Below are 25,024 nucleotides of genomic sequence, written 5' to 3' on the forward strand. Positions count from 1 at the left end.
AAAATGGCCACTCATTTACTAAATAATTGCTGAATAAAAAAATAAATATTGTCCCCCATGTAAGAAAGGAGAGGTGGAAAAAAGAAATTTAGGTGAAATTCATCCAAAGGAATGAATTCCTTGCCCTTCCCCTTTTGAAAATAGAGCTCATGAAAGAAAATGAAAGGCCTCTATTTTCAGATGAGTACACCAGCATTCTCCATATTTTTAGTCAAGGTTTTGTTTTTGGTGTGGATTATGAGAAAAGTCAAAATTAACCCAGCTGCAGGTGTGCACAAGAAGTCCTCTCCCCATTTTGTTTTGAAGATGAAGGAAAACATTGTCCTTTTTACTCATTTAGTGACCAGATCCTGCTTTATCTCTCCTTGAAGGGCTTTGGAAGAATCTTGCAGTGGCTGCCATGGAGGGAATGTTTGGTTTTGCCAGTTTCATGGCTGCACAGCTTACGTTATGGTTGATTGGAAAATCTGTTCTTTCTTCCTTTCATGTGTCTCTTCATCAATAGTAAAATGCAACTAATAAAGTAAAGAGGACAGGGCAGAGTGAAGATTAGGACAAACTCCAAACAAGCCTTACAGCTAACTCGACCTAATTAAAAGTTGGCCTAATTTCTACCACATGTAAAAATGCTGGCAATGAAAACAAATACATATGCTACTTAGTTGCCAAGCTATGGTTTCACACTAGTTTTCTTTACCAGTGAATCCATAGGATTTTGTTGTTTTTATTTTTTATTTTATTTTGGCTTATTGTTCTTTTTGGTCAATGATAGGGTAAATTTCATTTGTCAACCTAGAATTATGTGAAGGCTGATAATGTACTTTATAAGTTATATAAACTTCCAACTTTTTAAAACTTCCTTCTCTTCTGATACTTCCTATTTACTGTCCACTCCCCTGTAGAAAAATAAAACACTGAGGCTGAAGGTATAAAGGCAAATTAGTCAAATTAACTATGTTTTTTCCTTGGTGAAAGAAGTTTAGAGAAGATAATAGTGAGAAGTTTATGTTTTATCCATGCTTTTGAGTTATTTATGCTATGATTTTCCTCTTAATTTTTCTTCTTCATTTCTTGTCCTGTCCTGTTAGCTGATAAAAATAAGATGAATGCCACACTACAGTTGCAAGGGAAACTGAATGTGGAAATTTAGTTTTTGCACAAACAAGGAGCAACGTGGGGCCTAGCAGCCAAAAGGGCATGTGTTCCGAGCCCCAGGGGAGCATGGAGCTTTTATGCCCTCCAGTCCCCAGGGGGTGGGATTGGCTCCCAAAATCCAACACCAGGGCCTCTCCCATGTCCATATGTGGAGATCCAGGTGCTGAGTCATTTACAAAGGAAGGGAACTTTTGCTTTGCAAATGCCGTTTGGTGCAGCTGTGTGCCAGAGAACATCTTCCTTTCCTGCAAAGTTCAAGTCCTGGGTCAAGTTCGGGGTCATGGCTCTTCGAGTCCTGTAATACACCAAGAATCCTGTTTGCCCATGGGTGGGATTTCAGCGCCAAATCCAAACCGTGGTTAAGGCCAGCACAGCACAGTCAGCCAAGCAGCAGTTAGAAACCACAGCGTGGCGGGCTGCCAGAATGGGGGGAAACTTGCAGCAGAGTGGGGGAAGCCTCTGCAGAGGCTTCAATTTATTATTCAAGATCAGGTCTACTTCTACCTGGGCTTTGTATTAATTTTGAAAATCAAAATGATTACTTCTCAATATGGGCTGTTTATTTTTGTGATTTAAAAATATGTATACATAAGATATATAACCAAAAAAAAACCCCAAGCCCACTGCCATCGAGTCAGTTATGACTCATAACAACCCTATAGGACAGAGTAGAACTGCCCCATAGAGTTTCCAAGGACTGCCTGATGGATTTGAACTGCCAACCTTTTCGTCAGCAGCCACAGCTCTTAACCACTATACCACCAGGGTTTCCACATAAGATATTTATGTATGTCTAATTTTTTTCTCCAGTTACAGAAGTCTGCCATTTCTTTTGTTAGATTTATTTTTAGGTATTTGTTTTTATTATTGCATATGGAGTATTTTATTGTTGATGTTGTTTACATCCTAGCTTTATTTCTGGCCACTCAACTCAGATTTCCACTTTGTTATAACAGCTCTAACAGTTTCCAGTGAATTCCCTCTCATTTCCTAGGCAGATAATTAAATCATCTGAAAGAAAAACAGTTTGGTATTCCCTTTTATTGAATGCTTTATGCATTACTTCTGTTTCTTGTCATACTACATGGGTTAGAACCTCCAGAGCAAATTTAATTCATATTGAGGGAGAGGGTATGGCAGGCTTTGGGATTTCTAACCTCATACCCAGAACACTAATTTTATATGCTCAACGATGTGATTGTCCAGGTAAATACAACACTCTTATTCTTTACTTTTCTAATCTAGTTCTTGGTTAGGATTTACAATATGACCAGATCCTAGCCCAAATTTTGCTAGTGTTTAGGAAAAAACTTTTGATTTTCTGATAAAAAGAGGATCCTTCCCTCTTTTCCCATCTCCCCTCTGTGGACAACTGAAAAATCATGGGAATGATCAGGTTAAGACCAAAAGCCTAGTGTCAAGGGAATTGCAGAGGACTCCAACCTACAATGGTAGTACTATTGAACCATCGCCTACATCTTACCTTTCCGTACACCTTGTTGTGTGAGAAAAAATAAATTCTACGTGTAACAGTTACTATAGTTGGATTTCAGTTATGAAAAAAAAGAAAGAAAACAAGTTGCCATCGAGTCCATTCAAACTCATTGTGACCTCATACGTGTCAGAGCAGAACTGTGCTCCCTAGATTTTTTTAAAAATAATATTGTGTTTTTGGTGAAAGTTCACACAATAAATTAGGTTCCCATTTAACAATTTTCTATTCAAATTGTCAGTGACACTTTCACAGTCTGCCTACCCTCTCATTATTTCTGTTCTGGTTGTCCCATTTCCAGAACTGTAGTTTCCCTGTCCCCTTGCCTTCTCACCTTTGCTTTAGAGTAAACATTGACTGTTTGGTCTCATATAGATGATTTTGCAAAGGAGCACAGTACTCATGGATGATATTCGTTATTTTGTAAGCTGATATTCTTTATTTTATAAGCAGACCTGCTATTTAGCTTAAGGGGAATGTCAGAGAGTGGTTTCGGTTCAACGTTTAAAGCGTATCTCAGGCAATAGTCTTGAGGAATCCTCTAGTCTCAGCTGGTACAGTAAGTCTGGGTTTTTTAAGAACTTGAGTTCTGTTCCACATTTTTCTTCCATTCTATCAGGATCCATCTATTGTGTCCCTGATCAACACGGTTGGTAGTAGTAGCTGAGCACCATCTAGTTCTTCTGGTCTCCAGGTAGATGAGATAGTGATTTGTGCAGACTATTTGTTCTATAGACTAGTTTTTTCTCTGAGTCTTTGGTTTCCTTCTTTCTCTTTTAGTCCAATGAGTAGAGAACAATAGTTGTATCTTAAATGGCCACTGACTCTACTCACCAAACTAGAAAGTAGAGCATAAATGTTATGAGTTATATTATTTCAATTGGCCGAGTTGTCCCATGAGACTATGGTCCTAAGCCTTCATGCCCTGTAAACTAATGCCACGAGGTATTTGGTGACATCTAAAAACCATCTGTAACTGTTCTCCCATGTGTTTTATTTACACATACATGAAAAAAAATTACTATTTTTTATCTTTTTATAAAAACCATCTGTAACTGTTCTCCCATGTGTTTTATTTACACATGCATGTAATACATACATATAAATATAGATATATCTCTATATATGCACACATATACACACTTGTATAAGCCAAAGCACGTATGCACACGTACATACACATATGACCACACATATTTTTTTGGTTGCCATTGTTGTAAAATTGTATGTGATAGCATTTACAAAAAAGTGCCTTTTTTTGTGTGTATGTACTTCTTAGTGACATAATTTACCTTGGTCAAGCTGTGTACACTTCACCCACATTCAATGTTACCTTTCTTATCACCAAAAATGACAAGTTTCTACTATCTAAAGAGTGATTTCCCCACCACCCACCCACCCCAGTAACCACCAATGATCACTGGTTTCTGTATGTATACCTATTCTTATCTTTTTATAAAAGTGAGATGATATAATATTTGCCCTTTTGTGATTGACTGATTTCACTCAGCATAATGTCCTTCATATTCATCCACAGTATAATACGTTTTGAAAACTCGTCATTACTACTTATGGATGCATAGTATTCCATTTTACGTATGTACCACATTTTGTTTATCCATTCACCCACTGATGGGCATTTAGGTTGTTTCTATCTTTTTGCTATCATAAATAGTGTTGCAATGAACATAAGTGTGCAAATGTCTGTGCCTCTTCTAGGGTATATACAATATTTTTACACAAATAATGCACACCTTCTACATTTGTTTGACAATTGTGAACTCCTGCAAAATATTTTTCTAAGTGCACTAGGCTGATTTTTTTTTTACACCAATATGTACAAAAAAAAAATTGACAAAGCAGTGCTTACAAAAATACTTCAGGTAGGGGGAGGGTGTGTTAGGCAAACAAATGTAGAAAATGTTCATTTTTTGCATAAAATGTGGTATCTGAGAGTGGGATTGCTGTATCATAAGGTAGTTTAATTTCTAGTTTTCTGAGAAAGCATCAAACTGTTTTCCAAAACAGTTGTACCGTTTTACAACTCCACCAGTAGTGATTAAGGGTTCCAGTCTCCCTACATCCTCACCAGTATTTGTTGTTTTCTGTTTTTTTCAATCAATGACATTTTAGCAAGGGTGAAATGATGTCTCATTGTAGTTTTGATCTGCATTGGAGCCCTGGTGGTGAAGTGGTTAAGAGCTCAGTTCGCAAACCAAAAAGTTGGCAGTTTGAATCCACCAGCTGCTCCTTGCAAACCCTATGGGGCAGTTCTATTCTGTCCTGTAGGGTCACTAGGAGTTGGAATTGACTCGATGGCACATGACAACAACAACAATGGTTAGTGATAGTGAGTAACTTTTCATGTTTGTTGGCCCTTGAATGTCCTTTTTGGTGAAGCATCTGTTCATGTCCTTTGCCCATGTTTTGATTAAGTCCATAGGGTTTCAATGGCTGCTTTTTTTCAGAAGTAGATCACCGGGCCTTTTTTTCTAAGGCATCTCTGGGTAGACTCGAGCCTTCAACCTTTCAGTTATTAGCAAAAGGATCTGCCCCATCCAGAGACTCCCTTCTGTAAACTTATAACCGTGGCTTCCAACCAGTTAGCTCTAGTTTGAACTCCTGCTAATAATTTGCATTTTTAACAAGTTCCCAGGCAATGCTATTGCTGCTGGCTAGGGACCAATTCTGCAAACCCTGTTAAAGCAGTGGTTCTCAAAATTTATTATACATAAAAATCGCCTGGGGATCTTGTTATACTGTAGAATCTGATTCAGTATACCTGGGATGAAAGTGCAAATACAACCTTTTCTATTCCAGTGGCTAGAATGAACTTCCTAATTGGTTTTTCTAGTGTTTTACTATTGAATGTTATTTTGGATCTCTGTTGAAAGGCAGATTTCCTATCTTGTTAAACACAAGTTCTATTGTTTTAGAGAAGTCCTATGGTTTTAAAGTGATTAAGAAGCTTCAGGGCACGCTCCAAAGCAGTGGTTCTCAAAGTGTGGTCTCTGCAGGTGCACCGTCACAGAAAATCTGTTAGAAATGCAAATGTTCAGGCCCCACACCAGACCCACTGAATCTAAACTCTGAGGATGGGGCCCAGTAGTGTGTTTTAGGGAGCCCTCCAGGTAATCCTGACACATCCTAAAATTTGAGAACTTCCCTAAAGGCTCCAAAAAGCACCTGTGAACTGCCAAGTACTGAACCAATAGCTATCTCCTGTGCAACTGTTTTGCTAATCTCTATCATGGAAAAAATAGGGTTGCTATGAGTTGGAATCAACTCGATGGCAGTGGGTTTTTTATCATGGAAAAAAATTTAAAAAAAAGCTTTTGTCTCACAGTTGAGAACGTAAAAAGTAAATGCCTGAAATAATTAACAAAAAAGAACAGAATAAGCACATAGAAGAAAGCTCTAGATTTCCCAGGGAACAAGTCTCTATCAGTTTCAACTATCCAAATCCTCTTTGGTAGAAAGGATCTTCTTTGGTAGAAAGCTTCCTGGCAAGGTGTGGAATATCCCTTTTCTTTCCAGTGCAATGGGAAGAAAAGTGACACATTTTAAAGGGAACTCCTATGAGAAACACACACACACACACACACAAGTGTGGATTTGGATTTGGAGAGTGTGTATCTCCTATTCTAAGAAAAATCTAGATTCAGATTACCCTAGATTATGTCATTCATAGAATGCTTAGCCGTGGTTTTTTTTTTTATTCCTTGCCCCAAGTTTGCTCAGAAGCAACTGATTCTAGGTTGAGTTTCTCAGACTTCTCGCTTGAGGGTAACATTACTTACAGTAACATTGTAGCTCAGTCTGCTTTGGATTTCTGAGCTCCTTCATGTATTCTAACCCACAAAATATCCCTTGGGTGGGTTAGAAGTGATGTTAAATACTCTAATATTACCTTGTGATGACTGCTCTATCATCCATTGTCTATTATTCCTCATGCACGGAATTTCCCACCCTAGTTCCATTACATCAACCCTCTTCAGTCACCAACAAAAAACCCAACAGTAATCTCCAAAGTGTTTTCTTCTCTGTGATGAAGTTCCATATTTTGACTATTGTCCTGACCTTACCAAAAACCAAACCCATTGCCATCGAGCGGATTTATATGGTCAAACCATCTCTATTAATGGTCGCTATCTATTGGCTAAGACTAATTGGCCTAAACTCATCCTCACAACAACCCTATAAGAGTGATGACAATTTTACAAGAAATACATTTTAAAAAGCCAGCATATGAAAAAACAAACAAAAAAAGCAAAGCAACAACAACAACAAAGGCACAGAGGGCCTAAGTAATTTGGTAAATGTTACAGAGCTAGGAAGTACTAGAGCTGAAGTTTAAACCCATATCTGTCTGATATCACCCAGAGTACTTGTTGTTAACCATTTTAGTTTTTATATTATCTGCAGATAAAAAATGAGCCTGATTTTAATGAATGTCTAAATCTTTCACTCTCAACTATTCACTTCGATCATTATTTCCTTTATTTTTCATGGGTAATTATTGTGGCAATGCAAGATCCCATCATTATTTTTAGGATTCCCACAGCTACAGAGCACAGCACGAGATGAATTGAGAGACATAGGTATTGTTTTAGCTTTGGTTCTAATTAACCTGTGATCTTGGTGAAGTAATTTTATCTACCTGGGCCTGAGCTACTTCGCTGACGCAATGAGAAAGTGAAATGCAATGTTAGTTAAGGATTCTTCCACTTCATGCTTCCATGATGGTCTTCTATTGTCACATTATCAGAGTTAGCAGGGATCTGAGAAATAACTTGACTCTCACCTCCCTTTAAGAAGCTTGCATTATTTCTTCAATATCTCCACTAAGTTGCTGTCCAGATTCTGCTTCAAAATTTCCAGGAACCAAAAAAACTCATTAATTCCTGGGACAACACATTCCATGTTCCGATTGTTCTAATTGTCACAAAGGTTTTTTCTTATGTCGAGAAGAAGTTAGCTGATAAAGAGCTCCGAACAATTGGCCTTTGTTTGTGTAAATTTCAGAAGGCAGGATGGAATTTTGTAATAAGTGATAGTTTTAAAATCTCCGTGGTTTTATCTGGAGCCCTGGTTCGATGACCTCTTTCTTATTCATAGGACCTTGTATAAGTTACTTAACATCTTTGAGACTCAGTATTCTCATCCTTATAATTAAAATATTGTTGTTAGGTGCCCTTGAGTGGATTCTGACTCACAGTGATCCCACGTGACAGAGTAGAACTGCCCCAGAGGATTTTCTGGGCTGTAATCTTTACAGAAGAAGATTGGCAGGTCCTTCTCCTGCTGGGTGGGTTTGAACTACCAACCTTCATTTAGCAATTGAGCCCTTAACTGTTTGTGTCACCAGGGCTTCTTAAAATGGGAATAATCACACCTATTTCATGACAATGAGGGCTAAATGTGAGAAAGCATGTTAGACATCTTGTCCATGATTTAGAATGCAAAAATGTTTATTGTACCCCTTTTTTTTTTCTTCTGTGGCGTTTTATTTTAACTCGTCATTGTTCAACATTTGAAGATAAAGACGAAATTTCTCCTGTCATTTTTTTTCCACAGTGTAAACATTGATAGTATAGAGATTTAATTCCTCATACTCTAGTAGATTGTTTTAGTTGCCTCAATTAATGGCCTTTTCTATCCATACCCTTTACTGTATAACTTGTAGTCTCCTCTGCTCTGATGCTGCCCCAATGGGATGTGAGCAAACATGACACAAACAAAGGCTTAAAACACAAGCAGGTGTGTGTGTTTCTGCTTGTCTTGCTCTTAGATGTCCTTGCTTATTCTTGTACCTCTACCAGGTCATGAGGCCATGCCTGGACCGACCTGTTGGAAAGATGAAAGAGGCACATGAAAGAGAACCAAGTTGTCCCAGTTATTCCAGCCATATCAGTTGTCCCAGCTTAAGCCATCTTAAACTATATAGTCTGACTTCATAGGCATGAGCAAGCCCAGCCAAGGTCAGCTGAGACTAGCCTGGATCATGGGAACATTTCAGTTGACCCAAAGAATAGGGAGAAATAATAAATGGTTATTGTTTTAAGTCACTAAGTTTTGGGGATGGTTTGGTATGCAACAATATTATGTCAAAGATAAACGACACACACACCAACAAAGATACCTCCATACACGCTATAGATTGATTAATTAAATTCTTTTAATGTAGTACTACAAAATGGGCATTAAGCTTAGTTGGCTTCATTTTTACATAAGAAAGCATTTAGAGGTATAATTGCCTCTAATGCAAAAAGAGATTAATATCTCTCTATAGCTATAATCGCAAAATGTCTTTAAAAAGGAAGAGTTTGATAGAAGCTGAGGTGGTTGGGAAACATTTCATGAAGCAGGAAATATTTGGAAATGTTGTACTGATGAAAATGATCTTGATCAAACCTTTAAAAATTTATTTTTTGTGTATGTAACACACATCAACTCTTTGCTACTGGTAATTTATTCATATCTTCTAAATTAAATATCAGTACACTATTGTGTATAATATACTAGTTAAAACAATAGCCAGATAGTACACTCTGTTTATTTCTTTACTGTGATCAATTTCTTAACATACCGTACCCTGAAAATGACTAACAGTAGATTTCAAAGATACAAAAATATTACGAGTAATCTGAAATAAGTAGCAAATAAGAAAGCAAAAATAAGGATAATGAATGAAATAGGCAACAGAGATGAAGCAAATACAAAAAATACTGGTGTATTCTTTATAATTAATTGGAAGAGACCACCAGTTTAAATGTAATTCCTTTTCCACACCCAGTTAAAACAGGGAAAGTCGGACCAGTTACACAAGATCATGGCTTAACAAAAGTATTCTACAAGACAGACTATTTGAATGCAAAAAAAAAAAAAAAAAAATCCTGGCATATGTAGGATGTTTGATTGTTGAAATATTAGAAGAAAACAAAATACAATAGATGGCTTCCTGAGGAAGGTATTATTTTCACTAAAAAAAAAAGAAGAAAGTAAATGAAGCCATGGCTAAAGAGCATCCAGAGAACAAGAAAGTAACCTTAAAAATTAAAAAATGTGACTGTTAAAATTAAAAAATAATTACATAGAAGGACAGAAAAATAAATTTGAGCACGTTTCCCGGTGTATGTGTCTGTATGTGTGTACGTGAGCGAGCAAAAGAAGAATGTGACCAAAAAGAGATAGACTATGACCTATCTAGGAGATCCAACATCTAATAAAAGGAGTCTTTGAGAAAGAACATAGAACAAAATGTGGAGATGAAACAATTGTCAAGGAAATGATTAAGAAAAACCTAATCTTTCTAGAGCTGCGTGACATAAGCCTTAAGGTTTAAGGGACCCACACCAAAAAAGCCACCAAGGTTTAAGGGACCCACACACTGCTAAACAGTGTGTGTATATATATAATTTTAAACACCTTATATAACTTGTGAATTTTTGAACACCAGTGATAAACAGAAACTATTAAAATTTCCAGAAAGCAAAAAAGTGACCTCTTACAAAATCAAGAAAACAGATTATTAACCAGAAACTCTAGATCTGAAAAAGAAATGTCTTTACTTCTTTAAGAAAAAAAAAAAAAAAAAAAATCCTTAAATTCTAAAACCAGTCAAAGTGTCAACAAAGCAAAACCAAATGCATTTTCCAATATCCAAGGCTCAGAAAAATTAACTCCATGTACTCTTTGTTACAGTACGCACGCACTGGGCAGTAATAAAACATGAGAAAGAAAATGTACCCCTAATGGTTTATGCCCTCTAACTCTGACCGAACCTGATGTTTTTAGATTTACAGATAGTTATCGAAAACCATCCATCCAGATTTATAAGCATGGGCAAATTTATCTGACATAGTACATCAAATTCATAACTTTCTCGGGAGCGAGTTACTTTGGGACCAGAAACCTTGGTTTAAACAAGATTTAGGGGGAGAGAAAATTGTTTAACTTACTTAATAAACCACTCTTTCCAGATACTTTTAAAACCACTCCAGCAGTAATGAATACTTCATCAATAATTAACAGAGTTCTAAGAAAGTATTTTCTGTTCATTACAATGGGCGCAGCAGGAGCCCTGCTTGGACACACTGGCTTGTATAGGAGTTCCCATTACTGCAGTTGAAAGTAAGCTTATGGCACCTCTTTTAACTTTGCCTTTGTTTCCAGATTCAGGACAATGCTCCGATGGATTATTTTGAATTGGTGGAATTGTAGTCCATTTGTTCCTTGGGTGTTTTCTTAATTTTTTTCCATTATGGAAAATATGTGACTGCATATACCCTGGGAGTAAAGATTCAAGGAAATAATCTCATCTAAATTAGTCAGGCTATATGTAGTAAAACATAAAAAGAATAAGCTTTATTCAAAGCCACTCTAAGTTACAGGAAATTGCAATTAGGCGGGTGTATTAGTAGACGTTTCATAAGACATTTCCATGAGACGTAAAGGCAGACTTACATTCTTTTTATGGTCCCAATATACTCTGAATACACTATATCTTAGTTAACAGATTTACATTTAAAATATGTTAATAACAAATGTTATTAAAGTGTGTCTGGCTTGTTTTCACAGAAAATGATGAAGGAAAGCAGAGTAGAGCTAAAATCATGGGTCTGCCTTGGCCAATGGTTGGAGAAAAAAGTAGTAAAACACAAGAAAAGTTAAGGCTAGATATGCCAATAAAATCTGTTAAAATAATCAAGTGGCCAAGCAAAAAACTATTTCTCTAAATTAATGTAACACTGGCTTTTGTAAGAATGCAAAGAAATTTGAAGTTAGGATGGTCAAAAGGAGTACAATTCATTGAACATACCATATGAGTATAGGAAGGCTGTGTATACCTATACATATACGTGTATGTATATAAATATATAATATGCACGTATTATGTATATCCATGTGTGCATACAGGTATCACATCCATTCTATGCTGTTTGTACACTGAATACAAGCACATGCTTCCTCACCTTTACCCGTGTTGTCCGGAAAGAATTTAAGATGACTAGAGGTTTTTCGTAGTCTTTCAAGACAGTTTATATGTATGTTTTTATAAAAAAAAAAAAAGGGGGGGTTTTATACTATTCCAAAAAATAGAGAAGTACAGAGACCAATGTTGTCAACACTCTATATCTACCACCCAGAGTTAAAAAGTGATGTTGACATTTGGACATATTTGCTTTCACATTGTCTTCTTCTTTTCTCAAATAAATACAACATGACAGACAGTTGATGCAACCCTTTCTCTCCATTCCTTTTCAGTAGTTACATCTACAGTGAAATCAGTGACTATCAGCCCCATCTAGACTTTTATGCTTTTATTACCTATGTATACTCTGTAAACAATATATGGTATGTTTCCATGTGTTTTTTATTTAAGAATGATGTTAGAATTCTTCTGTATTCTTGTACAATTCATTTTACTCATTCACTACTTGATTGTTCCATGGTATTCCATTATATAAATATCAAAGACCATGATTTATTCATCTGTTGACTCACTGGTGGCATTCAGGTTGCTAGCAATTTGTTGAACTTTTAAGTAATGTTATAAAATATATATATATATTTAATAATGCATACCTTTAAACAGGCCTTTTTGAGCATGTGATTAAAAGTGTCTCTACTATATATGTTTGGACATGTTATTAAGAGAAAACAGTCCCCGAAGAAGTACATCATGCTTGGTAAAGTAGAGGGGCAGCAAAAAAGAGGAAGACCATCAACAAGATGGACGTGAAGAATAGCATCTTCCAACATCTGTTTACCAGGAGTTTCCAAATGAAAGCAAGGAGAAAATAGAGCAAAATTTTATTTTTAATACAAAACAACTGCCAAGAACTGAAGAAACACATCTCCAGATGAAATCTTCAGATTATAAGGTCCGAAACTCTAAGGGGCAGTTCTACTCTGTCCTATAGGGTCACTATGAGTCGGAGTCGACTCGACAGCGCTGGGTGGGTTTATGAAAAACAAAACAGAATACATTGGGGGAGGGGCGACATCCTTACCTAAAACCATCCTACTTCAAGAATTTATTTTGTGTGTGTGTGTTTTAGGTGAAAGTTTATAGCACAAAATAATTTCTCATTCAAAAATTTAAACACAAATTGTTTTGTGGCATTGGTTGCAATCCCTGCAATGTGTCAGCACTCTCTCCCTTTCCCTTTCTGCCTGGGTTCTCCATGTCCATTCATCGAGTTTTCCTGTGCCTTCTCATTTTTGCTTTTGGGTATGTGTTGCCCATTTGGACTCATATACTTGACTGGATGAAGAATCATGGTCCTCACATGTGTTATTGTTTGTTTTGTAGGCCTGTCTAATCTTTGGCTCAAAGGTGGACTTCCGGAGTGAGTTCAGTTCTGAGTTAGCAGGGTGTCTAGGAGCCATAGTCTCTGTCAGACCAGTAAGTCTGGTCAAAATTCATCTAGTTCTACTGGGCTCAGGGTGGTGGAAGCTGTGGTCCATGTGATCCATTAGTCCTTTGGACTGATATTTTCCTTGCATCTTTGGTTTTCTTCATTGTCCTTTGCTCTGACAGTGATGGGACCAATAGATGTATTTTAGATGGCTGCTTGAAAGCTTTTATGACCCCAGACACTACTCACCACAGTAGGATGTAGAACATTTTCTTTATGAACTATGTTATACCAATTAACATAGATGTCCTCTGAGACCATAGCCCCAGCCCTAAGCCGCAGTAACTTGGTCCATCAAGGCATTTGGATGTATCTAGGAAGCTTCTATGGCTTTGCCTTGGTCAAGTTGTGCTCACTTCTCCTATGTTGTATGTTGTCTTTCCTTTCACCAAAGTTAACACTTATCTACTATCTAGTTGGTGATTTCCCCTCCCCACCCCTCTTCTTCCTCATAACCATCAAAGGTTTTTTTTTCTGTGTATAAACTTCTTCTTGAGTTTTTATAATAGTGGCCTCATACAATATTTGTCCTTTTATAATTGACTTATTTCACTCAGCATAATGCCTTCCAGATCCAGCCATGTTGTGAGATGTTTTGCAGATTCATCATCGTTCTTTATCACTGCATAGTATTCCATCGTGTGCAAGTGCCATAATTTGTTTACCCATTCATTTGTCGATGGACATGTAAGTTGTTTCCATCTTTTCGCTATTGTGAATAACGCTGCAAGGAACATGTCTATTCATGTGATGGCTCTTATTTCTCTAGGATATATTCCTAGGAGTGGGATTGTTGGATTGTATGGTATTTCTATTTCTATCTTTTTAAGGAGGGCTATATCATTCTATTTTTTTATCATTTTCCATAGTGGTTGTACCATTGTACATTACTACTGGCAGTGCCTAAGAGTTCCAATCTACCCCCAACCTCTGCAACATTTGTCATTTTCTGTTTTCTTGATTAGTGCCAATAATGTCAGGGTAAGATGGTATCTCACTGTAGTCTTGATTTTCATTTCTCTAATGGCTAATGATCATGAGCATTTCCTGATGTGTCTGTTAGCTACCTGAATGTCTTCTTTAGTGAAGTGTTTGTTCATATCTTTTGCCCATTTTCTAATAGGATTATTGTCTTTTTATTGTTGAGATGTTGAAATATTATATTGATTTTAGAGATTAGGTCCTTGTCAGATAAGTCACAGCTAATTTTTTTTTTTCCCAGTCTATATGTTTTCTTTTGACTCTTTTGGTGAAGTCTTTTGATGAGCATAAGTTTTTAATTTTTAAGAGCTCCTAGTTATCTAATTTCTCTTCTGGTGTTTGTACATTGTTAGTTATGGTTAGTATTCTCTTTATGCCATGTATTAGGGCATCTAGTCTTGTCCCCATTTTTTATTTCATGATCTTTATGGATTTAGGTTTTATGTCCAGGTCTTTGAACCATTTTGAATTAGTTTTTGTGTATGATGTGGTGTATAGGTCCTGTTTCATTTTTTTTTGCAGATGGCCATCCAGTTTTGCCAGCACAATTTGTTAAAAAAGACTCTTTTTCCCATTTAATGGACTTTGTTCCTTTTTCAAAGATCAGGTGACCATAGGTGGGCGGATTTACATCTGAGTTCTTGATGATTCTGTTCCATTGGTCTATTTGTCTATCGTTGTGCCAGTACCAGGCTGTTTTGACTACCTTTTCATAGTAGTTTCTGAGACCAGGTAGAGTGAAGCCTCCTACTTTGTTCTTTTTCTTCAATAATTCTTTGCTTCTCCTGGGCCTCTTTCCTTTGCATATTAAGTTGGTGATTAATTTTCCATCTCATGAAAAAATGCTGTTGATATTTGGATCAGAAAAGCATTATATCTGTAGATCGCTTTGGGTAGAATTGAAATTTTCACAATATTGGGTTTCCTATCCATTAGCATGGTATATTTTTCCATTTATGTAGGTCTTTTTTTGGTTTCTTGCAGTAGGGTTTTGTAGTTTTCTTTGTATAGGTCTTTTATATCTCTGGTTAGATTTATTCCTAAGTATTTTATCTTTTTAGGGGCTATTGTAAATAGTATGATTTCCTGATTTCCTTTTGGAAGTTCTCTTTGTTGGTGTATAGGAATCCAACTGATTTTTGTGTGTAGCTTGTGTATCCCGCTGCTCTTCTGAATCTTTCAAGAACAGGAACAGTGAATTTACACATGGACTTCACCAAATTGAATACACATAAATCAAATTGACTGCATCTGTGGAAAGAAATAATGAAGAAGCTCAATATCATCAGTTCAAACAAGACCAGAGGTCAACTAAGGAACAGACCTTCAACTGCTTATTTGCAAGTTCAAATTGAAGCTGAAGAAGATTAAAACAAGTCCAAGAGAGCCAAAGTACAACCTTGAGGATATCCCATCTGAATTTAGAGACCATCTCAAGTAAAGTTTGATGCACTGAACACTAATGACCAAAGACCAGATGAGTTGTGGGGTGACATCGAGGACATCATACATGAAGAAATCAAAAGATCATAAAAAAGGCGAGAAAGAAAGAAAAGACCCAAATGGATGACATCAGGGTTGAAAGAAGACTCTTTAACAACCTGCTATATGCAGATGATACAATCTTGCTTGCTGAAAGTGAAGAGGACTTGAAGCACTTACCGATGAAGATCAAAGACCACAGCCTTCAGTATGAATTATACCTCAACATAAAAAAAAAAAAAAATCCTCCCAACTGGGCCAATAAGCAACATTATGATAAATGGAGAAAAGATTGAAATTGTCAAGGATTTCATTTTACTTGGATCCACAATCAGTGCTCATGGGAACAGCAGTCAAGAAATCAAAGGACATATTGCATTGGGTAAATCTGCTGCAAAAGACGTCTTTAAAGTCTTTAAAAGCAAAGACATCACTTTAAGGACTAAAGTGCACCTGATCTAAGCTATGGTATTTTCAATCACCTTATATGCAATCAAAACAATCAAAACCTGGGCAATGAATAAAGAACACCAAAAAAGAATTGATGAAATTGAATTATGGTCACTATGAGTCAGAACCAACTCAATGATACCTAACAACAACAACAAGAATGTTATTTTCTATCAATTTTTGCATATTTAAATTATTTCAATATAAATAATATGCAAAGGGACCCTCACCTTTCTGTCAATTTGTTATACTGTGGCAGTTTTCATGTTGCTGTGATGCTGGAAGCTATGCCACCAGTGTTTGAAATACCAGCAGGGTCAGCCATGGTGGAGGTTTCAGAGGAGCTTTCAGACTAAGACAGACTAGGAAGAACGTCCTGGCAATCTACTTCCAAAAATTAGCCAACAGAAACCTTTTGGATCACAACAGAACATTTCTGACTTGCTGGCACTGAACATGTCATCAGGAAGGATCAACTGCTAGAGGCAGATATGCTTGGTAAAGTAGAGCCACAAGGAGGGTGACAAAGTCCTTTGGTGAAATAGACTGGAACAATACCTTCAAGGATGAACTCCAATATGCCAGTAATTGTGAACATATGCAGGCTTGGGAAAAGTTTCATTCTGCTATCCAGAAGGTCAACTTAATGTCAGCTATCTATCTCTATTCAAAGGGAATCAATTTTGAAATTATTACAAATAATGAGAGAATTAACTAAGGTGGACAGATATAGGAGCAACATACATAGAAATATAATAGCTTTCCTTGTAAACACAAATGACTGATTTGAAATGTAATGAAAAAAATGAACCCATTTTCAATGAAAATAAAAAGTAAATTTCTTTTTCTTTACCAGGAATTAAACCAACAAAAACTTACAGCTAATAGGAATAAACTGCAAATTTGTATTAAAAACACATTCCAAGATGGGAAAAATTTTATACTGTAATATTTCCAATTTTTACCCAAATAAATCTGTGAATGCAGTGTAACTCCACGTCTTTTTTTTTTTTCTTATGGAATTCATAGTATTTTTTAAAATAACATTTTGTTGTATTTTTGGTGAAAGTGCACACAGCAAAACAGATTCCCATCCAACAATTTCAAGACGGAATGTTCAGTGACATTGATGACATTCCTCACATTGTGTCAACATCCTAATTATTTCCAATCTAGTTGTTCCATTCCCGTTAACCTAGTCTCACTGGCCCCTAACCTTCTCATCTATGCTTTAGACTGATTGCTGACCATCTGATCTCATACAGATGATTCTTTAAAAGAGTATAGTATCAAGGGTGATATTCTTTACTATATGAGCTCACTTGCTATTTAGCTAGAAGGTGCTTGAGGGAACAGTTTTGGATCAAGGTTTAAAGAGTACCTCAGGGCAGGCATTCATAATCTTTTAAAAAATAATTAGGAAAAGCAATGTGTAAGAATCAGAAAGTATTTTGAAAATAATTATATGCTTTTAATATAATTGATAATCTTTTTCTAAACTTAATCTGGAAGAAAAAAATTTTTTAAACTTAATCTGGAAGAAAAATATACGATAGCAAAGGCATTTTTTGATAAACATGCAGAATATAAGACTTGAGTTATAATGTATGCATTTTTAAAAACAACAATAATAGAAAGAGCTTATTGGTACATAAGTAAACAAATAGAACTTTGGAACAAAATAGCATACAGTAACAAATTTATGCACTTAACTGGGATATCGGTTTTGCCAATGGGAAAAATAAATATCCCCTTTTGACTAATTGGAATTCCAATGGAAATTACTATAAAAGAAGAACCCTTTGAGTAGATAAGGAAGGATATGATACGGTATAGAGCAAAAATGCAAGGATCATCCTTTGATTTTACAAATAAATTTCTTCCATTGAAAAATAAGATATAAGAAAGATTTTGGAATAGCTGGTAGGAAAATGAGGAATCAACTGAGTCCATTTTAACCACCAATTTCATATTTTACCTATTTGCAGTTAGGAAACACAGTCAAGCTCCACAAATTTCTCTATGTTTGGTCACATGCACATAACACATGCCTGCACTTCATTGGACCAATCAACGGCCGAGGATGTTGTTGATCTACAAGTTTGTTTATAATCTTTACAAGGACAAATAATTGATTGCCTGTGACTCACAAGACATTTCCTAGACTGTGATACCCTTCATTTTCTTGTCAGCCAAGATTTTTTTTTCCTTTCGTTTTCTCAAGAGTAAGGTTTTTAGTTCTTGGGCTTTGGCCCTGCAACAGCTTGGTTAAAAACCATAACTGGCCTGAAAAGTACCTCAAACCTGAACCTAAATTTTTTTTTTGAGGTTCAAATAAGTTCAGTTGAGCTCTTTCGTTTAATTATATGCCGATTACAGCTGGGGACAGAAGCAGGGATAGACAAGTGTGTGAAGAGCGCCTGCCCCCTTGTTGTTTATGGCTGATGGCGATTGGGAAGGAAGAGAAACCCTGCAGAAAAGTGCAATCTTACGTGATTTCCAGACCAGAGAGGTTTGGATACCATTCAGAAAAGTACTTAAACTTTGTGATGTTTATCTATCGCTATGGATTCACCTTCTTTGAACCATTAATTTCCAATGATGGCATGTATCCTACCAGATTTCCCTATGGGATTTCTATGGAATAAGTTGTTCTTGGTAGCATTTTTGAAATAAATAATCTGTGTGGGAATAAATATTTAGACAAAATTAAGGATGAAGCTTTCATCAAAGAGTTTTAAGATACATCACAAATATTTGAGAAATAGGCCACCATCTTTTGAAACTGATGCCAGGTTGATTTACCAACTTGATTAAATCAGTGCCACTGAAATCCAGCTGTTTACAAGCCTGATACTGGATAGTAGATGGTCCAGTCCAGGAGTTACTACAGCTCTCTACCTCTTTATGGAAAGTGTCTTAAAATTGCCTCAGCCCTGTTCCTTTTTGGTTGAGAATGGTCCTTGGGGACATTAACATCCTGGTACCTTCAGAGTGTCATTTATGGGCTGAGCACGTTTCTGAAGCCAGAGGCAGGCTTTGCCCAGAGAGGTACAAACGCTTAAAATAAGTCAGACAACTTTGGCAAGTATGAGAATTGTTTACAAATTCAAGAAGCTCAAGTGGGCTGAGGAATATGGAGTATAGCAGCATCAACAATTTCTTCTTTAGTAATATTTTAAATAAAGTACAATTAGCAAGAAATTATTTTGTTTCTTTTGGAAATTTGCACTTGAAGAAAGACAGCGAATGGAGAAGGAAATAATAGAAAAGCAGGTCTAAAAATTATAAGGAAAACTTCTACATTATTCAATGGTTTTAGAAGGTAATGACAGCATATCTTTGGGGATTTTTCACATCAACTTTCTTCTATAAACCAAAAAAAAAAAAAAAATCCCATCGAGTCAATTCTGACTCTTAGCCACCCTATAGGGTAGAGTAGAACGGCCCCATAGGGTTTCCAAGAAGCTAACTGCCAACCTTTTGGTGAGCAGCCATAGCTCTTAACCACTGCACCACCAGGGCTATAGACCTCATCTTTATTTTATTTTTTTAGTTTAAAAAATTCTCTTATTAGGAAATATTTCAAATATACAGAAAATGCAAAGACAAACATAATGAATATCCATGTAACTGTCACCCAGATCTAGTATTTTATAACATTTTTTTTTCCCAAAAGAAACCTAGTTAAGGCATGTATAGACTTACATGTGGAGACTCTGAAACTACTATATGTGGCTGGTAAGAATAAATTTGCATAACCTTTTTAGAGAACAGTGAGACAAGATCTAGTAAAGTGGAACATGCATATGAAACCATACCTAGCATTTCCACTTTCAGGAGTCAATCTTAGAAAAATTTTTGCAAATACTCCTAAGGAAATATCTGTAAGCAGTAGGTGTAGCAACAGTAACATGTGCAATAATACAGTTGTCTCTCCACTGGTTAATAGATAAATTATTTTTATTCAAATAGTGGAAAATCAATAGCACTTACAATGTCTGTGAGAGTCTTATTATGCTTCTCAAATGTTTGCTGCCCTGCCCTGTGTGAAGATCATGGTCCCTTAACTGGTGGCTCTTTCAGCCCTGTGACTTTGTGGTGCCTCTCTCTATGGGGAGATTAGAACTCCCCATTCTGCTGAAGCCAGGCATGGCAACATGACTTGCTTTGGCCAGTGACATGCATGCAGAGGTGATTATGCTGTTTGCAAGCAGAGGGGTTGTGATAGTTAAGATGGTGTGTCAACTTGGCTGGGCCAGGATTCTCAGTGTTTATATGTGCTCACTCCCATCATTGAATCTGCTTGAGTAGCCAATCAGTTGAAAGGGAGTTTCTTTGGGGGTGTGGCCTGCATCTGAATATAAGCAGACTTTCTAGCTTTTTCACTAACTCTGGATCCTGCAGCTGTCTCCTCTTCTTCTGACCTCCAGCTCTTGCAGCTTGAGCTATCACCTTATCTGCAGATCTTGGGATTCATCGATCTTCACAGCCCGAGAGCAGAAGCCAGGTCCTGCAGCTACAAGAATTGAGAGAAGCCTCTATCTTGATCCACGGACTTGGGAGGCTCCAGCCTCAACAATCCTGTGACCTGTTTCCTTGATATAAATCTCTTTTTCTGTCTATATATTTATACACTTTGCTGGTTTTGCTTTTCTAGAGAACCCATCCTAAGACAGGGGTGAAGAGCCGTCATGTGGTTCCACCATTGCTTGTTCACTTGGCCATGACGTATCATCCCAGATAGAGGGTGACCATTCCGCCCAGCCCAGAACAAAGAAATGAAAGAGACTACCTGTGAATGGGAATTAACTTTTTATACTTTGTAGCACTGAAATCCTTTGTTCTTTGTAGCATAATGCCAGGTATAATGGTTTCCAACCCAGAGGACTGGATATTTAGGGCAGGTAGTAATAATGGGAGATAGTAATAAGGGGAGGTGGGAAAGTGGGGGATATACTATAAATTTTATCTCAGGCAAATGGAATATAGTGTATTTGACTGTAATGAGACCACTAAGGCTACAGCATCAGGCATTGCCAACATCATGGAACTACTGCGCCAGTTCTGAAGTCTCTGTAAGAACATTAAACCCTGATTTGATTTAATTGTGACAGTTGGATGTTTGTTATATGCAGCCAAATGCAATCTCTAACTGTTGTTACAATATGTAAACCTCTCTTTTAAGAAGTCTCATTTCAAAAAATGATAAGAGAATTATGGCAGAACCAGAGAAGAAAAGTGGGGACGTAATGCAGAGTCAAACTAGACAATGAAGAGGGTTGTTGAATAAAATCACATGATAAAGATGATTCACAGCAGCTTGGGAGATACACATTTGAATTTGTGTGCAATTAATGTTGTCCAAGTCATAAGAGAGGTAAATGCAATCCCAGGGAAGAGCATGGCCCTTGGGAGGTCGTTTGTGGTGTTATTGTTAAGTACCATCGAGTCCGCTAGGTCTCATGGTGACCTTATGTGTAACAGAAGGAAACCTGCCGTGTGCCATCTTCATGAATGAAGAATCCATTGTTGTGCCTATCGTGTCAGTCCATCTCACAGAGGGTTTTCCTCATTTTCCCTGGCGCTCTACTTTACCAACTATGATGTCCTTTTCTAGTGATTGGTCTTTCCTGATGACGTGTGTGATGTAAGTGAGCTCATGGTAGCAGAAGGATATTACCCAGAAGAAAAGGAACAGTGTGTTTACCTATGGCTCCTATTGATTCATCCTCAAAGTGTGCAATTCCTGAGTCCTATATCCTGTTTTGGATTCTCTAAACAGTAAGTATCTCGTAGTTCCTATATTTTGACCTAACAACTCAGATATGTTAAATTATGTTCCTTAATTATATGAGTGGTTTGGAGCCCTGGTGGAGCAGTGGTTAAGTGATACGGCTGCTAACCAAAAGGTTGGCAGTTCAAATCTACCAGCTTCTCCTTTGAAACCCTTTGGGGCAGTTCTACTTTGTCCTCCAGGGTCGCTATAGGTCAGAATCGACTTAAAGGCAACAGGTTTTTTAATTATTTGAGTAGATGTCTTTACAGTCATCTGGGGAGATTTATTACTAAGTAACAAGATGATGAATTAAATCAGACCCTTAATATTAAGTCTTGATATAAAGAGATTTTCAATTTTAAGAAAATCTGGCAAATTATGATCTCATCTTGAAATGAGTAACTGATATTAGAATTATGATTTTAAACTCAAATGTGTAATACAATTTGAAACAATACTATAATGTTTAAAAGAACTCAATTCACTATATTTATAAATTTGAACTTTTAGATTCCAGTGAGTTACTTCAGAATTTAGAGGGTTTTTGTTTTGTTAGGTTGGCAAATTTGCCCTGACTTGCGTCAGAAGTACTTCATGGAATTAAATATATTTAATTAACGTCAGACAGTAGTTTAAAATGTTTAGGAGCATTTAATTAACTGAGGCTAATCAATATGGATATTTAATAAGAAAAACTTGAGATAAATAATTGATAATTAAGAGCAAAGACTGGATTTTTCACAAAAAAAATAGTTTCATGAATAAAAAATATGATTTGAAAGCCTAACTTAACATTTTAGGAATAACGGGTTTTTAAATTTACAACATTGGTTAATGGGATATTATTTGGAAAATAATTACAAAAATCCCTTTCCACACCGCAGGTTTCCCTTAGACTTAAGATGACTTACATCCATATTTTTTAATGAAGATGCAGAGACAGAAAGGTTGTAAGTCTTAGAACAGGGTCCAGGAGAAAAGTTTCTTATCCTATTCTATTTCATTTTAACAGGGTGGAGTCAACATAAATGTGCTTAAAAAAAGAAGGGAAAGAAAAAGATGACAGAGAAAAATATTTCAAAGCCATACACACACACAGCCTGTTTTCTTCCCTGTATGATAAAAGCATAAAGTAACCACAGGTTACACGGCCTCATATGAAAGCTGAAAATAAATCACTGAGATAATTTTGATGCTTCAGGTGTTGAGGTACCTCAGGTTGATTGTTCTGAGAGTCATTTCTTACATAATTCTAGAGGTCTAGAAGGATTATGACAGACAACATTTATGGATCAAGAATATAATCTCTAACACAAATAAAAGACAACCTCTAATACCACCTCGATTAGTAATATCACTTATTTAGGCTAAACACAAAGCAGAGCAAAATTTATTTTGTTGACTTCTGCTTATTAGCCAGTATTTTCTCCCCATATGTCATATAACCCAGTGCTGTAGAGTTGATTCCGACTCATAGCTACCCCGCTATGAATAGAAGGATGTTAAGTTAGATGGACTATATAATCTGCCTAGTATCATCTCACCAGATGGCGAGATCATATCGAAAAACTGATTTTTATTTTCTATATTTCCTTTTCATTTCTCCTCAGTCAGATAAAATAACTACCTCAAGGAAATTAGGATTTTTGAAACAAAATAGTCTGGGACCCCAGGCATCCAAAGAGAAGGCTCTGGTGAGTACTGAGTATATACACAGAGAAGAGGGGGAAAGGCTGGTGAACATGCTCCTACTCTCTCCCCAAACCATTTCATAAGGATCACCAAAGCTGATAGGAGGTCATGCACGGCCTTAGGACGGTGCTGCTCCAATTCTAGCATGTGTTAGAATTGCCCAAATGACTTGTTAAATGACAGACATCTCAGCTCCACCCACAGAGTTTCTGAAGTAGATTTGGGATGGGGCCTAGAATTTATATTTCTAACTAGTTGCCAGCTGATCGTTGTGTGCAAGTCTGCAGATCACACTTCGAGAACCTCTGACTTAGGAGTTGGCTCACACGGTGAATGGCTCAGAGGCAAGAGGATTTGCTAAATCAACTTACAGAATCAAGCTTCTCTTCTGGCTAGCTCTGGAAAGCCATGCAGAAATGTGTCCAGTACATGCAGATCATCTCATCACTAGTCAAATAAGAATCATCTGACCTGATGAAACATTCTTCAGGTCCCTAGGGATGAGGCCCACATCAAAACTGCCAACTGCTAGCCTGTGTTTTTATCAGCAAAAGTTTTTGGCCATGTTCGGAAATTTTCCTGACTCCCAAGCAAACAGCCTCTTGGAAGCTCACTGTTTTTAAGGGCCCAGATGACTTGTAAGGATTCTTGGTGGTACAGTGGTTAAGCACTTCACTGCTAACCAAAAGGTTCTAACCCATCAGCCACTCACTGGGAAAGAGATGTATCAGTCTGCTTCCATAAATATTTACAGCCTTGCAAACCCTACAGGGCAGTCCTATAGGATTGATATGAGTTGGAATTAACGACAACAGGAAAGATGACTTGTAGGTCCCTGGGTGGCACAAATGCTTTGCACTCATCTACTAACCTAAAAGTGGTGGTTTAAATTCACTCAGCAGCACTGAGGAAGGAAAGGCCAGGAGGTCTGCTTCCATAAAGACTACAGCTAAGTAAACCCTATGGAGTAGTTCTGCTCTGTAAGATATGGGGTCGCCGTAAGTCGGAATCAGCTCAACAACAATTAACAACAACAACACATGACTTGTAAATACCTGAAAACAGAGGGTGGAGCTCTTAACGAAGACAGGTATTTATACTAATGTGGAAGAGAGAGTGTCAGCACCATATGTGGTTAGGGCCAGATATGGCGAATTCTCTCTAAAACCTACATCCTCTCTTGGACCTACACTCTGAGACTTACTCCATATTTAGATGTAATAATTGTGTATCTTATTTACAAATGCTCCAATTTGCTCTTCTTCTTACCCATTTCCCTTACAATGCCTCCCAGTGCTTTTATGAGACCCACCCCTCTCTGACACTAGCCAGAACCATCCAAATGTCCTTTGAATTGAGGTATTTAGGAGTAATTACTTCCAACAACCATCATTGCTCTCCACGTCCACATTTCCAAACTTCTCTGTATCATACTACGTCTTATTCTTCTAAGACTGCATTAGCAAAGAGGATATACCCCTAAACATTTTTCGAATCTATTATGTCTAACATGGTCTTTTGATTTTTATCCAAACATCCTCACCAGTCTTGATTTCCAGTGAAGACACA

The sequence above is a fragment of the Elephas maximus genome, chromosome 25 (assembly GCF_024166365.1).
Source record: "Elephas maximus indicus isolate mEleMax1 chromosome 25, mEleMax1 primary haplotype, whole genome shotgun sequence".
Lineage (NCBI taxonomy): Eukaryota > Metazoa > Chordata > Mammalia > Proboscidea > Elephantidae > Elephas > Elephas maximus.